We start from the raw sequence: 16,254 nt of genomic DNA on the forward strand, positions 1-16,254 counted from the left end.
AAAGGATAAGCCTCTGACTAGTAAAGAGTTCATTGGAGACAAGAGACTTGATTTACTGAGATTGAATAAAGGAATTTCTTTCAGTCCCTCCGGTACTGGGCATTGCGTGTTACCAGGTATTGGTTGTGGTCGATCTGGGTTGATACTGCAGCCTCCAATTGCCTCTCCTCATATTGTGCCCGGATAAAAAAGGCTGACCATTTTGTTGTTCTCTCGAAGTGTACCTATTCCCTCTTGCGTCAAACTGATTTGATGGACCTTCATTATTGGAATATGAGGTGTCAGAAAATGTGGGTACTTTGCGAATATTTTGCCTATAGGGATATTGTTTGTTTTGTGCAGTATCCATTTGGCTACAAAATTCTCTGCCAAATATGGGTACGTTTTTTCTGTGCTGAAAAATCGTATATATCTTTTTTCAACTTATCTGCCTTTCTCTTAGTTAGATACTCTGTATAAGAGTTCATGTCTCTGTCTATATCTTCCAGCTTTTTCTTCACTTGTTCTAATGCTGTAGGGCTTTTGATCTTATTTTCTAGCTCTAGAATCTCCAAGAGCAGTTGATGTACTACTTTTGTAGCTGTGTCCTCAATGAGCATCATTAAATCCCTGGAGCAGCAACTCTCGATCATAGACCAGCGCTCTACGAACTGCCTAAGATGTACAAATAGGCCTGGTGTGATTTGGACCCTCAGGCCTTGTGGGATAACTCCTGCCCATAAGTATTCCAACATATAGTGGCCATGTAGTTCAATATGTTTCATTTTGTTCTGTAAGGCTATCAGTTTATGTATGTCATCATTGTTTTCCGAATTCATGGCTGATTGTTGGCCAAAACTGATGGAGCTCCCTACCATAGAGGCAAATTCCTCATTCGAAAACCCAGAGGTTTGTAGGTTCCCAATGTGTGAAGAGCAATAAGTGAAAAGAATTTATATGAAAACTAAATTCTAACAATCAATCCATCATACCCAAATCAAATAAAGATAGAAAAGAAAAGAAATTTACAGACCTGGTCCGAGTCTCTGATAGTCCCCATATTTAAGAAAGGCAATTGCAACAGTCCAGCACAGTATAGACCAATTTTCCTGCTGAACTCACTAATCAAAGTGGTGGGAGGCATTCTATTCGGAAGACTGCAGGACTGGGCAGAGTCCAACAGTGTTATTTTTGATTTACAGTATGGATTCCGCCAAGGCCTGGGGACTACTCAACAGGCTATCAATTTAAATCTACTTATTGGAAAATATGTGCTCATTAACGAAGGGAGTTTGTTTTTAGAATTTGTTGACTAAACCTCTGCATTTGATTTTGTGGTTCATGAGAAACTATGGCTGATGATGGTTAGTATGGGAGTAGATGACTCCATTTTACATTTCCTTAGAGATTTGTAAGCACGGGTCGGGGCAGAGTGTGTTATGGCCTGCAAGGTGAATGTAGTCAATCATTTCTGAAAGAACGAGGTGTAGGCCAAGGCTGGGTGTTGTCCCCATTTCTGTTTAATCTTTATCTTAAAAGCCTCGGTAACACCTTTGTAACCAAGTGCACAGATCTATCCCAAATAAGAAAGCGCCCAATCCCGGCATTGCTATATGCCGATGACACGGTTTTAATGGCTTGTACTCCACTAGGTTCAAAGCGAGCACCAGATGAATCTGTCGAGTTCATGCAGGGTCTGGGTTTAAAAATAAATATTAGTAAAACTTTTATTGTGAAATTCAGGCACAGATCCTCACACTGTATAGACAATTTTATAGAGGGCTCAAAGATACTTTTTACTCCTACATTTTCCTATTTAGGTGTTTTATATAGTAAAGACGGGAGCTGGTCTAATGCAAATAAATCAAGGAGACTCTAATTTTTTTAAAGTACTACAGCTCTGTTAGACGTTGCCAGGAAATTAAGCATAAAGCGTCCCAGGGAAATGCTGCACGTCTATAATGTCAAAGGTAGGCCAACTGGCACATACGGGTCTGAACTCTGGGGATATGCGAATGTCGAACTATTACAGCATGTAGAAAATGCATTCATAAGGAACCTTCTTGCCCTCCCAAAAAGTAGTTCTACATAAGTGTGTCACTCCGAATTGGGAGTTGCATACCTGACTGATTTAATAAAGGTCCAGCCACTTTTGCTCTGACACAAGATCTGGTCCTCGGATCACACTATCCTTAATCGCTCTATAATAAAGGACTGTTTGGGATCTCTGTCGACATTAAAAATCCCTTGGCTCAGATACGTGTGTGACTTTCTGGCAGATATATGTCACCCCAAATTTTTTGACCATCCGGAGCTTATTAGCAGTATCCAAAGAAAAGCCAGAAAATGTAAATGCTTATCCTTATTAGAGGATTTGAGGTTATCTTCTGAGATCATGAAACCCTCCATATGGAAAAACCAGCTAATTTTGACAAGTTATGATATGCAACCTTACCTAGCTAATGTAATTAATCACTGGGACAGATTTGTCCTGACTACGTTTAGGTTGGATATCTTCCATCACTTAACAACTTTTCCTTGCACTAACAATTGGGCCTCTGAACTCCTGTGACAATGTCTCTAAGCAAAGTACCATGCATATTCTGTTTTTCAGTTTGTTTTATTCAGAGTTCTGAAAATGTTTATCAAGCCGTAGTTAAAACAACTTGGATTTTTCCAATGTTGCCCAGCTTTTACATATCTGCAAATGCTACAGAGTTTACACATATGCATTGCGCTGTTGCAATATCTATCGGCTGTGTTAAGTCATAGGAAGCAGCTGTAAGAATTCTACTGCCTGCTGGTGAGGTCTATGCCTGTTTTTGTCATTGATTTTTACTTTCTCATTTTAGCAATTTGTTTTTCTATTGTAACGTGATATTTTTTAATCAGAGATGTTGTTTTATGCAACTGTTATGATACACAAAGTGTTTTCGAATAAAGCTTACTTTGACTTGACTACATCACTCATGACATGATCTATGACATCATTGACAGCATTTGAAATAACATCTTTGATGACTAAACTGTGAAAGGCGGAGGCGCAAGTTATTGTTACTTGAGGACAAAAGTTATAATTACTTGAGATTCATTGCACAAAATTAACATTAAACTGATGTTATAGTCAGATATGATAATAAGATCAAACTTGACATTAAACAAAACCTTGAAAATTCATACAAAAAACAAAGGTTGAAGTGACCTTATAGTTAGATATTGTAATAAGCTCATACTTACCATTTAAAAATAAAACAGAAAAAGCAAATGTTAAAGATGGTATAGGTAGGCCTTATAAAATATAAATTATTGATTTAAAACAAAAAAGACCACAGATTTTACTGAGCTAACTATAACTTGTGCTTCTGCCAACGAGTCTTAATACCTTTGCCCAAAGCAAGGCACTGCCGATACACCCAGATATATTACAGAAGTCAAGAAAAGTACAATAAAGTTGAAGTGCATCTCCTGTAAGATCACAATTGACCACCAAAGTCAGAGCCATAGTGTAATTCGTAGTGGAGTGCCCTTTCCTAAACTAAATCTTATTTGCGGTATAGGCAACACGTAGTTGTTACTGACCCACAAAGTTAGCTTGTCTAAAAAGATGCAGACTAAACATTTTGACAAGGACTGCATAAATATAAAGAACAATAGTGTTAGACCTGTCAGACTTAGGGTGGTCTTCCTCCAAAATATTTGCCTACTCCCCTCCAGTTTTGTTGACCTTAGGACTCTGTGCACTTATCCAGTGCTAACGTTTTTGTGCTCTCTCCTTAAAACATGGTAACACTAACTTACACATAAATGGATCTTTTAATTTACTTGCAAGTCCCTAGTTAAGTGGTACTACATTGACCCAGGGCTGTCAATTAAATGAGACAAGTGGGCCTGCAGCACATATTAAACCACCCACTTAAGGAGCATTTTAAAACATGTCTCAGGCCTGACCTTGCATTTTCAGTTTTAAACTTCCATTTTGACCTGACAAAGTAAACCTTTTGCCAGGCCTAAACACTCCTCTTTATTACATATACGGTGCCTCTAGTGTGAGCCCTACACAGCCTAAAGGGCAGGGTGTCATTCATTTAAAAAGGATATGCCCGTTCTTGTTTACATGTCCTGGTAGAGACAAACTAATAAAATGTGTTTTTTGCTACTGCAAAACATACGTCTCCAATAGGATTACATTGGTTTACTCTATTACATTGATTAAGTGATCATTTTCATTTGGGAGCAGATAGGAAGTTTGAGTTTGGTGTTGAATGCACTGATATTTAAAATCCAATACAATGGGGAAGTTCTAAGTCACAATTCTGAAAGATAAATTTTTTGAAAGTCAGTATTTTCTTGTCCTAAGCATTTGGTGCTTGTAGCCTGGGTCACATAACTACTGTAGCTGACAGTTGAACTTTGTGTATTCCTCCCAGACAGTGAGATAAAGGGGAATAGGTGTAGGCAGGTTGGGCCATCTCTGACAAGATGAGGGGGATGAACTGTCACCTACCACACACACTGACCCAGCTCACTCATAAAGGATTTCACACTAGTCTTTTAATCCCCAGGCAAGCAGGAGTCAGTACAGTATAAAAGGAAATCCCAGACATTACTGGGAGAGGAAAACTCGAGAAACGTCTCCAACTTCAAAACTGTCACCTGAGTTATACATTTTACCCTCACATACCAACTCTTCAGTTTACCTCTGGACCTGTGAAAGGCTCAGAGGAAAGACTACTGTGCTGCTCTGCTGCAAGAAGGGCTTCTATTCTGCTGCCATGCTACTCTGCTGCTGACTGAGGGAGGACTGACCAGAGCCTCAGAAAAGGTTCTAACCATCTTAAATCCAGCACCTGCACTCTGCCTGCAGAAAGTCCTAACCCCCCAAGTGGTGACTCCCCAATCTTGGATGCTTGAAAGTGGGTCTAATGGTGCTCTGCCAGCCCAGCTGTGGTCCCTCCAAGAACTGAGGCAGAGCGATGCATAGCTAAAGAGCTCCTCACTAGAACCACTGCTGCACCATGCATAGCCAACGCAGTGTCTAGCATTGCAGCCGCCAGCTTTTTGGAACCGCAAGAGCACAACACATGTTCAACGTAGGACCTCATATAGCAACCCACAGCTCATCAAAACTGATGCTATACAACACATTGCTGGCTCATGGAATACACAGCTTGACTCCCAGGCCATAAAGTACTGTTCAGCATACTAAACGTGTCCTTGGCCTGTGCTCCATCATGCTCGGTCTGCACTTGTGATTTGTCACCAGTCAGGAATGACCGGATGACTGCTGTTGGCGCTTCTGGATTCTAAGCACTTGATTTTTTAGGACCTTAAAATTGTATAACTCCAGTTCTCCTATCGGGATTTTTGTCACTTTGGTCTCAAATAATTTATTCAGTTTTGCTGTTTTGCTTTTGCTGTGTTTTAACCTTATTGCTGTTTGTGTGCGGCATAAATACTTTACACGTTGCCTCTAATTTATGCTTAACTGCTTTTGTGCCAGGCTACTGGAGGGTTAAGCAGAGGTTAATTTGTTGGGGTGGGCGGAAAGTTTCATTCCGGCCGCAGATTTGGTGGAATATTGGTCACTCAGCATTAATCTTTAACACAAAGTTCCGTCCAAATCCAGCCAATCGCAGCAGAATTTTTGTCCTGCAAGGCTCCTGAAAATGCAAGCTGGCAAGCTCGGGTGAGATGTGCCATCCTCTAGGGTGATTTTCTAATGCGAGTATCGTTGGTCGCTGTTAGAGGGCTGCTGTGGGAGTAGTTTTGCTGCCGCTCAAGTTGATTTTCAAATCGAGTGGCAGCAAAATCAACATGAATGGCCATGCGCTCTTGTGCAACGCATGGCACAGGTGTGCTGATTTTTCAGTGCTGCTTGCGCTACTGGCACTAAGTTGCAGCCCGAGCTGGATATTTTCCTCCTGTTGGTGAAACTGCGGAATCTTGATGAGTTTTGATATAACTCCTCAGAATTTTGAGGAGTGAAACTCAGTGAATTCAGTCCACCCCTATTAATTTGGGGATTGATTATGTGTTCACCCTGACAAAGATTGCGGTTGCTACTTGAGTAGGGTTTCACCCCCTCAACAAGTAATCCAATTTGCTATTGTCTCTATTTACTTAGGAATACCTATGCTGACTATATGGGAGACTGGGACTTCAGGGTGAATATAGATAAAACATACATTATGAATTAAGGTTCCTATAGTCCTTTTCACCATCTCTGTCTGAAGGACACCAAGCTGAAATAGACAGATACCTTCTCATACTTTTCACCCTGAGTGGGATGGGTTTGCCTGGACGTGAGTCCCTTGTTCACTGTGCCTCTGGATTCAAGATAGCCTGGCTTATGCAGGGTATAACCCAGAAACCGGTCCCAGGATGCTTGTTTCTGGTCCAGGAAGGACCTGGCTTGGCAGTTCTGTCTGGACTGTTCCCATGAGGCACAGGGTCAAGACTGATTTGCATATGGCTGGGTCTAAACTGGGATGGCATGGTGAGCAAAAGAACAATGGATTTAACCCAGATCTCTTGACTTGGAGGTGAATGTATGATTCATTCAGCATTCTGTCCATCTGTTGAGGACTTCCTGAAAGTCTTATTTGTCCTCTATAGTAAGTTTGTCTGTAAACCTCTGGAAGAGTTCCAGAGCAATGTTATGTTATGTTTGACGGATTTATTTAGCACTAACAGTTACCCAAAGGTGTCAAGGCACTAGTCCAAAGGGACAGGTCAGAAATATGCCTAGGCAGTGAACTTGGCTCCGTTCGTAGAGTTTGCAGAGTTTTCCACACTCCACGCTCCGCGGAGCATGCAGAGTTTCGAAAATCTCTGTGGAGCAGAATTTTTCCCTGATTTTCGAGTTGGCGAGCGCGAGCAAGGAAAAGTTCTCAATGTGGGTGGTGAGATTTGTCAACACGGGTGGTCGCAAATGGCCGTGACCGCTCACATTGAGAAACCTTCTGTTCATGTTGAGCAAGCTGCTGCTTGGGTAGAAAGTATACTCGAGTGTCAAGAAAAGAAGCAGCGCCCTCTTACGATGTGCAGGGTGCCATTTATACTGATTTTACAATGAGGGACAAAAACCTGGTGATGAGAATAAATGCAAATGACATAACCAAATGCACTCCACCACGTACTGAAACTCTGCCCAGGCCTAGTCGATAACGGATCACTTAGGGAACAGCCAAGTTTTTAATTCTTTCCCAAAAGAGAGGAGGTTTGGTATATATCTAATGGAAGAGGGAGGACCATGCCATTCTTTGATAGTAGAATATACAAAGGCATGGCCTACCCAGTTGGCTGTTTTAAATGGCTCTTAGCACATTTCTAAGTCTCCAAGGAACTCAAGCATCTTCCTGGAACATACCATTGGAAGGCTGCCTCAGAAACTCAGGGCCAATTCCATACAGAGCTTCATGGGCTATACATTGAGCTTTGAATCTAGGACCTTGTCTGACAGGTAGCCAATTAATTTATTTGATGGCATAGGCCACCGGTTGCTGTTTCGGGATCCCGTTTAGCATTCTAGCAGCAGCATTTTGCAGAACCTGTAGCCTATTTAGATGCTGTTCGTGCATGTTGAGATATGAGGTATTACAGAAGTCGATCTTAGAAAGAATAACTGCAGTAATTACCATTTTTGGACAGCGACTGGAACATAGAGGAGGATCCTTTTGAGCATGCAACCCCCACCCCCCCAATACCCTAAGGGCCCGCAACGGGCCCCCAAAAGCAAAATTCGCATGGATTTCCATGGCGATCTGCCCTACATCATAATAGAAGGAGCTGGATTTATGTCCAGTGACTCATGCTCTTGAAACTAGAATTGAAGCCCGTGGGAGTCACAGTTCCTCTTAGACAGAAAGTAGAATAAGAGGTGGACAGGTAAAGTCGTTTTCAGATAATAGTGCCAGGGAACAGTATGTCCTTATCTCGGTGCCCTCACATACCCCAAATGATGTCATGATTCCACATCGGGCTGCGCTCCTCGTCAGGCTGGTGCTGCAATGCCCTATGGGTCCCTCAAAGGGTCACTTTTTCAGATATCTTTTGGGTAATAAAGCCGTAAGGGTGAGTGCAGGTATGTATGGCAATGATGTCCTAGTGTGAGATTAAACGATGGCTGGAGGGGTGACTGCTGAATTTTAATAGAGAATAGCCCCCCTGTCATCAGTAAAAAAACAAGCGGTTTTGTCATGGGGCCACTGGGCTCAGTAAGTTATTTGCTTTATTCTTTTTATACTTTAGTTTTTATTGCCTTACATCCGGATGATCCAGTTTCAGTGCTATTTGGTATATGATAAATGTCTGATTGCACTTTGTAAACCAAGTTGAATCTGCCTTCAGCTTTAACGCTCCGTGAACTGTATAACTTTATTTTGTGTGGCAGTGTGATACCTTTATGTATGATCTTGGCCATAGTTTCTTGGCCAACAATATGCTGACTTTCCTGTGAAGCTCTCTTTCCATTCACACACTTCACAATTGCTGGAGTTGACTTGGCACTTCGACGAAAGTACACGTAGCACGCATAAGTCCTTCACATCTAACATGGGCTTCAATTGGAATTCCATAGAGAATATTATAAAGCCTATTATCGCCGTTTTAGCGGCAGTTTTCTGCCGCTAAAGCGGCGATAATTTTATCGCCTGGCTTGATAATATGCCCCATAATTTGTATTTAATTTGCATGTATAGCTGCCTCTCCCTAACCTGCCTCTGAAAGGTTGCAGGGATGGGTACCAGACAATTCAAAATCTGCATTGATGTGCTATGTCACATGGAATTTATTAAGCCTGTACTAACATCTGAACAAACAACATTTGCATGCAGAGAACCAGAGAGTGCATTTAAAGCACAAAACACAAAACTACAGGTCCCAGAAGCAGAGAATCCCTGACTAGAAAAACCTACGCTGGCTGACGTTTTTATGTAGGATTTCAGATTATTAGGCAGCCCTATAGTCTTCTTCCAGAATAATTTCTGGAAACATTCAGGAAACAGAACCTATGAGATGTCTGCATTGCTATTAGCAGATAGGCAATAATGAGCAATAGTGAACCACATGTCAGTAGCACCAGTAAAAGGTATTCTTGAAATAGGCAAGTTCAGATACAGGCTCAGTCACATTCCAGAATGATTATGGTATGTGTATTAGTAAAGTGCAATACCATCCCAAGGGAATCCTGGCGCTGAGCAGGTGTGTGTGCCTAGCACTGCCTACGGTGGATTGCTGAGTGAATTAGTATCATTGTGGACTCAGCCAAGTGTCTGAACCTCACCTGCAAGGGCAGCAAAGCTGGGGAAGAATCAGTCATGTCAGTCTTGCATCTCTATGGGCAATAGACTTGAGGCAAAGCCAGTGTTATCCCAAGCAAGCTTCTACATCTGAATGACTCCACTCCAGCCCTACTGCATTACATGATTAAAAATAAGGAAACATCAGCTCTGGGGTATTTGCCAAATTTACAATCACACGTACGTTCATTGTTGGTGCAAATGATAACTAATGGGAGTGTATTGTTGCACAACTCAATGGTACTCTTTTTGACAACCTCAGTAGGATGGAAGGCTTGGTGGACCTGCTGGGATATGAATCTGTAACCATGGGGTCAAGCACAGATGCCTACATCAGATGCATGAGTACTGTAAACTGCTAGTCTAGCCTTAATGCAGCCATTTTGTTAAATTAAAAACCTTTGACGAGAATATATTTTAGTCCTACTTTAAGAAAACAAGGTTAAATGGAGACTTTTCAGATTTACTTCCTTTATAATAATATCGCCTGTAGGTCTAGTGGCAGGTTACACAAGACACAACTTTTCAAGTACCTCCAGTAAAAAAATTATCTGGCGTCCCATTGAGCACAGCTGAACGAAACCTCAGTCTACAATTAAATGGAGGCTAAGGTGATGGGTCAATTGGGCAAAGGAGGGATATATTGCATATAAATCTTTTGAATTAATTCACCTGACTAATCTAGGACATTTATGTGAAATGTGAGGATTTTGCTATAGGAGAGATGCATCCACGACTGTCTCAGCAACTAGCCCCCTCCAACAGACACAGACACCTCAGACTCACCTCCCCCCAGCCACATCCACCCTGCTTTCCTGGACCCACGTCAACGATGAAGACACCATCAAAATCATGAACACCATCCACTCCGCCTCACCATCTGACCTCTGCCCGCACCACATTTTCAACAAAGCAAGCTCCACCATTGCACCCCATCTCCGCAAGATCATCAACAGCTCCTTCAAGACCGCTACCTTCCCGGAGAGCTGGAAGCACGCCGAGATCAGTGCCCTACTCAAGAAACCCAAGGCAGACCCCAAGGACCTCAAGAACATCCGGCCCATCTCCCTCTCCCGTTCCCATAGAGAAGATTGTCAACAAGCAACTGACCTCCTTCCTCGAAAAGAACAACATTCTGGACCCATCCCAATCTGGATTGAAACAACCCTCATCGCCGCCACCGACGACATCAGGACCATGATGGACAACGGAGAAACCATGGCCCTCATCCTCCTGGACCTTTCGGCCGCCTTCGACACTGTCTGCCACCACACCCTCAGCACACGCCTCCACAACGTAGGGATCCGCGGCAAAGCACTGGACTGGACCACCTCCTTCCTCACCGGCAGAACCCAGTGTGTCCGCCTCCCCCATTCCGCTCTAAAGACACCAAGATCATCTGCGGCGTACCCCAAGGATCATCCCTCAGCCAAACACTCTTCAACGTCTAAATGGCACCGCTCACCAACATCTTTCGATCGCAGGACCTCAACATCATCTCATACGCTGATGACACCCAGCTGATCCTCTCCCTCACCAAGGTTCCAACCTCCACGAAGGAGTGAAGGCCATCGCCGAATGGATGATGAAGAGCTGCCTGAAACTGAGCTCGGACAAGACGGAGGTCCTCATCATCGGATCCACCCCCTCCGTCTGGGACGACTCATGGTGGCCGGCCACACTAGGAGCTGCACCGACGCCCACTGACCACGCACACAACCTGGGAGTCATCCTGGACTCCGTGTTGTCAAAGACCCAGCAAGTAAACGCCGTCCTTTCCTCCTGCTTCAACCCCTCTGCATGCTCCGCAAGATCTACAGATGGATCCCTACCGGAACCAGAAGGACGGTCACCCAGGCCCTCGTCAGCAGCAGACTGGACTACGGCAACGCTGTCTATGCAGGAACCTCAGCCAAACTCCAAAAACGACTACAACGCATACAGAACTCCTCCGCACGCCTCATCCTTGACTTTGCCCGCCACAGCCACATCACAGCCCACCAGAAAGACCTGCACTGGCTCCCCGTCAACAAGAAGATCACCTTCAAGCTCCTCACCCACACTCACAACACCGGACCAGCGTATCTCAACAAACGACTCACCTTCTACACCCCGAACCGCCAGCTTCGCTCCACTGACCTCGCCCTGGCCACCGTCCCCTGCATCCGTCGAGCAACCACTGGCAACAGATCGTTCTCCCACCTCGCCGCAAAAAGCTGGAACACCCTCCCCATCTGCCTACGTCAGACCCAGGACCTGCTGGACTTCAGGAGACTCCTCAAGACCTGGCTGTTCGACAAGTAGTAGCACCCCCTCTCCCCCCCCAGCCTTAAGACCCTAACGGGTAAGTAGTGCACTTTACAAATGAACTGATTGATTGATTAGAATGACCCCTTGGTAAAGTTGGTTAGTTAGATTAGACTAATGGACAGATCAAGGGCACTCCATTTCTATTCCATGGATACCCTATCTACCGTACTGAAGGTCCTCCTGCCAAATGTAAAGGCTCCATCACAGATTTACATCTGCAATGGCCAGACAGAGTATGGACCATCAGAGGTCAGCCATCCAACTGCCGGCCCGATCGGGTGGCTTTTGTTTGCTAAAACAACACCCGTATTTACAGATCAATGGAGAGCAATGTAGAAATGTGCGGATTTGGTGGGACCCATCGATAAGACTCAAGCTTGTTCCCTTAACCAGAAAAAGATTTGGGGAAAGTAGTGGGAATATTATGACATAATCAGGTGAAGTTTGGTCTGCTCTGTTTCTCACTCTGTATAATGTACAATTTGCTTTGTTCTTCGCATCCCAATGAGTTCATATTTTTATGTTGTATGTTTGCGTAAACAAAAACATGTGGATTATAAACAAAAATGCCAGTTTATGTGAAGCAAGATTCTATATGTACATGGAAAATAGTATTAAGTGCTAAACAGCTTTTGGTGCCCAGCTTAGCATATCCTGGATCTAGAGAAAATAGCAATTGATAATAAGTTAATTCAAATGTTTTGTAATGTGAAATGGGAAACCTATTTTGATTGCCAGAACACTACCTATTCCTTTAGATGTGGTTACCCGAACCCTTGGTTAATATTCCTTACCTGGCTGTGGTCTAGTCTGCTTCATCACTTTGCAGAATTTACCTTGCCAATTCATTGCAGCTAAAATGGCCTAAAACCCTATTATCACAACCAGCGTCTTTTCAGGCCACCATTTCGTGCAGCTCTGACCTCACCTTTGTGTCATCACACTTAAACATGCTTATAGGAGTGCACTCACTGAGCCAGTGAGAAAGAGCTGCAGGACTATATAAATTCTCTATCTCTGCAATCTGTATTCAAAAATCTTTTTGTAGTCCCAAAAATGTGGTGATCCAGGATGGGTGGGTACAGTTCTTCTTTCTTGACCCCAAATGCAACTTCTGCTTTTATTTTATAAATAGGTCAGTTTTATTGTTTTGCAAGTCATGAAAGACTTTTGTATTTACTGCTTGATTTTTGGTTACTGTTAGATGGTTATCCTTTTGTCTAGTCTTAGCACCAAGACACCCTTTGGGTTAACAACATGGTTACGCAAGCTACCAATAAAGCAATCACTCTGTCAGCTTATATAGTTCACTTATGTTTTCCTTCTCTAACCTTTCTTCTCAATGGAACAGTTCCATCCCTATATGGACCTTGCGAGAAGTTGGGCTGTTGGTTGAAAGGGGGGGTGACCCCCTATTCAGGCAAAAGCCACAATCTCTTTCAGAGTGAACCAAAAGAGTCAGTAAATTAACCTGGTCAGCTTGCCACAAAAGTAGCTATGCTTAATTTAGAGGCAATGTATAAAACAGTCAGTGAAAACACAACAAAATAAAAATCCCACATCAATTTAGAAAAATAGTGAAAACTGTAATAAATGATTTTACACCAAAACAACAAAAATCCAATTAGTTGAACTGGAGTAATGAATGTTTAAACTTTAATGTAAAAACTATCACCTAAAATATCAAAGCGGCAACTCTGGGAATCTTGAGAGGCGAGACCTGGTCGGAGTTAAAGAATATGGCTGACTGCAAAGGGCAGGGCGGATACAATCAGTGGGTTAGGCTCTCTCATTGCTTACCTTTGTAATTAGAAGAAATACTGAAGGACAAGTCTTTGAGAAGGTCAAAGTTCGGCAGCCAGGTTGCAGGCAGTGTCTGGTAAGCATCATCATTGGGGAGTCACTGGACATAGTTGCGATGAAGAGTGCTACGTTTGGAAATAGTCTATTTTGTGCATGTTGAAAATCTTCAGCAGGACAAGGCAGGAGACCATAGCCAGCGAGATTTCCAGGAGACTGGAATACCCCTTTGGCGAAGGACCACTAAACAGGATTTGCTGCTGCAGATCAGAACTTAACGCGAGCTGCTGCAAAGGCAGGTCAAACGGCAATGCAAGTTAGGGGGACAGACAAGAAAGTTCGTCCTGGTCTTCTCTCAGTTGTCAGAGCACTTTTCAGCCAAACATATTTCAAGTTCAAGTTTTGGATTTTGGCTATCTGGGCACCTTTAAGACCACAACCAAGGGTCCAGGACTCAATCAGGCTGGATACACTTGCGGGTTCAAGACGGTGAGAGCCTCTTATGTCTCATGGCAAACTAGCCTTTGCAGTCTCTCTTGTAGTCCTGGGTACAGGTGAAGAAGCAGGGCTCAAGCAGCGGGGCTGGCTTCTGAGGGTTCAAGGCAGGCTCTAGGCAGTGAACCTGTCCTTCCAGGTGCAGCAAAGCAGTCTTGCAGAGTACACAGCAGGTCACAGCAGCAGGCAGTCCTCCAAGAGTCCTTTTGCAGGTTTAGAAGTGAAAAGAAGAGTGGGTCTCATTTTTCTACTTGGTGCCTCCTTTGAAGTTGAAGTAGTAAAGAGAATTTCCTGACTCCCATGCCCTGGCTCCAATCTGGCTGCATTTACAATGCAGGAGGTGACAAGTCCTTTGTGTTAAGGCAGATCATAGCCTATTCAGTTGCAAGTAGAGCTGTTCCCAGCTCCAACCCCACCTCCAGTCAATGATCCAGGTACACCTAATCCTTCTATTGGATGGCTATCTGGGAGGAATCCACAAACTTCAGCTGCCAACCACATCTAGTCATGTGGCCTGGGAGAGCCTGCAGACACCAAATAACAAATGGTAGGAAAATGCCAACTTTCTAAAAGTAAAAAGAACAGATGATGGATGGAATGCTGAACAAATCAAACATTCACTCCAGTTAAAATTCAGGATATAATCAATTTTTTTTTCAGCACACCACCCGACTTTAGACCCAGCCATCAGCCATATGCAAATCCGTTTTGACCCTGCTCCCCATGAGAATAGTACAGCCCTAGCTGCCTGTCCAGGTCCTCCCTGGAGCAGAAACAACCATTCTGGGACCAGTTTTGGGGTATCACCCCTCATCAGTCAGACTAGCTTGAATATAGTGGCAGAGTGAACACGGAATCCATGTCTGGGCATACCCTTCCCTCTGAGGGCAAATATAGCAACAAAAAAACTTTCTAAAAGTGACATTGTCAAAATTGTATTAATAAATCAGACGTTGCCGTTAAATACGATTGTAATTACAATTTCATAAATACCAAACATGAAATGCTTACCTGTTGCCAATTAAATGTTAGCACCTATTAAATGTAATAAGTCAACCCAATGTTATCCTTTGGGACATGTAGGCCTCACAGTAGTGAAAAATGAATGTAGGGCATATAGATCTTAAAAAGTACGTGTTCATCCATTTAATTACAAGGCACCCTGCCCTCTGGGCTACCAAGTGCCTACTTTAGGGTTGATCTATGCAATAAAAAGGGAGTATAAGGTTTGGCAGGGGGTGTATATTGTCAAGCCTAATCAGTAGTTTAAAACATCATTCAGGCTGAAATGACAGCCCTGGGACCTGGTTTAAGGCTACTTAAGTGGGTGGCACAATAAGTGGTGTGGGCCCACTAGCAGAATTTAATTAACAGTAGAAGCCCTGGATGTATGGTATACCACTCTGAAAGGAATTTATGTGTAAATTAAATGTACCAATTAGGTGTAAGCCACTTTTATCATGTTTAGGGGAGTGAGCACAAGTACTTTAGCCCTGGGTAGCAGTGGTAAAGTGCACAGAGTCCTGAGGCCAACTAAATGAATTTAGCAGCAACAGGTGGGGTGTAGTTCAAAGGTTTGGGGATGACACAGCAGAGAGGGCCAAGTCCAACAGACCTTTTATACCACAGTGGTTCTGAGCCCTGAGATGAGGCATACAGACTCCTCACACATCCTCACACATCCAGCACTAGAACAGAAAACCCTCAGATTCAGTGATTGACTCTGTGTTCCTTCAAGTCACCACGACCTTTCTGGGCCAGACACCAACAATAATGTCAGTGTCTAAACCAGGCTGAACTTTATAGGTCTCAATGTTCTCGCTGCTGCTTCTCAGCTATCTCCATTTTTTTCTATTACAGTTCCCGAGGTTTCTGTACTTCCTCTGCTGTTTCATCCTCTTTGGTGTTCCTGGGCCACCCTTTCAATCCACATATGTTTCTAGTTGCCATTCATACAGCTGTCTCTCATCTTGCTAGTTTTTACTCTGTTTTTCCTCCAGTGGTTACAATTCCTCACATTCCATTTACTTGTTTCAATGCTGCCCTTCAGCACTTTCTTTTTCTTCCCAAAGAGATCGCTTTGGTAATAATTCTTTACCCATCAAAGTATCCTCTTGCTTTCTCTTTACTGTCTTTAGTCTCTTCTACAAACATTTCCTGCAAGTGCTGGAACTCCTATGTTTTCTCTAGTATTTTCCTTCTATCTCAAAATTTCCTTATTCTACTCTCTTCCTTCAAAATCTCTCTCAGGTTTTTCTACAAGATCTCTAGTTTGTCCAGTTAACCCCCCAGTTCTCTCTAGTAACTGTTATCCTACTGTAGCAGGCCCTGATTTATTTCTTTGTCCCTAGGCACTTCTGCTTCTCTTCCT

At 43.3% G+C, this 16,254-nt stretch overlaps 1 protein-coding gene across 2 annotated transcripts in view; it reads left to right on the plus strand.

Annotated features, from left to right (window-relative positions):
• LOC146839638 (uncharacterized) overlaps positions 1 to 16,254 on the plus strand; it is a 524,113-nt gene that overhangs the window by 41,922 nt on the left and 465,937 nt on the right. The gene's annotated exons all lie outside the window — the stretch shown is intronic.

Source organism: Triturus cristatus, chromosome 4_1 (genome assembly GCF_964204655.1).
Source record: "Triturus cristatus chromosome 4_1, aTriCri1.1, whole genome shotgun sequence".
NCBI classification, from domain to species: Eukaryota; Metazoa; Chordata; class Amphibia; order Caudata; family Salamandridae; genus Triturus; species Triturus cristatus.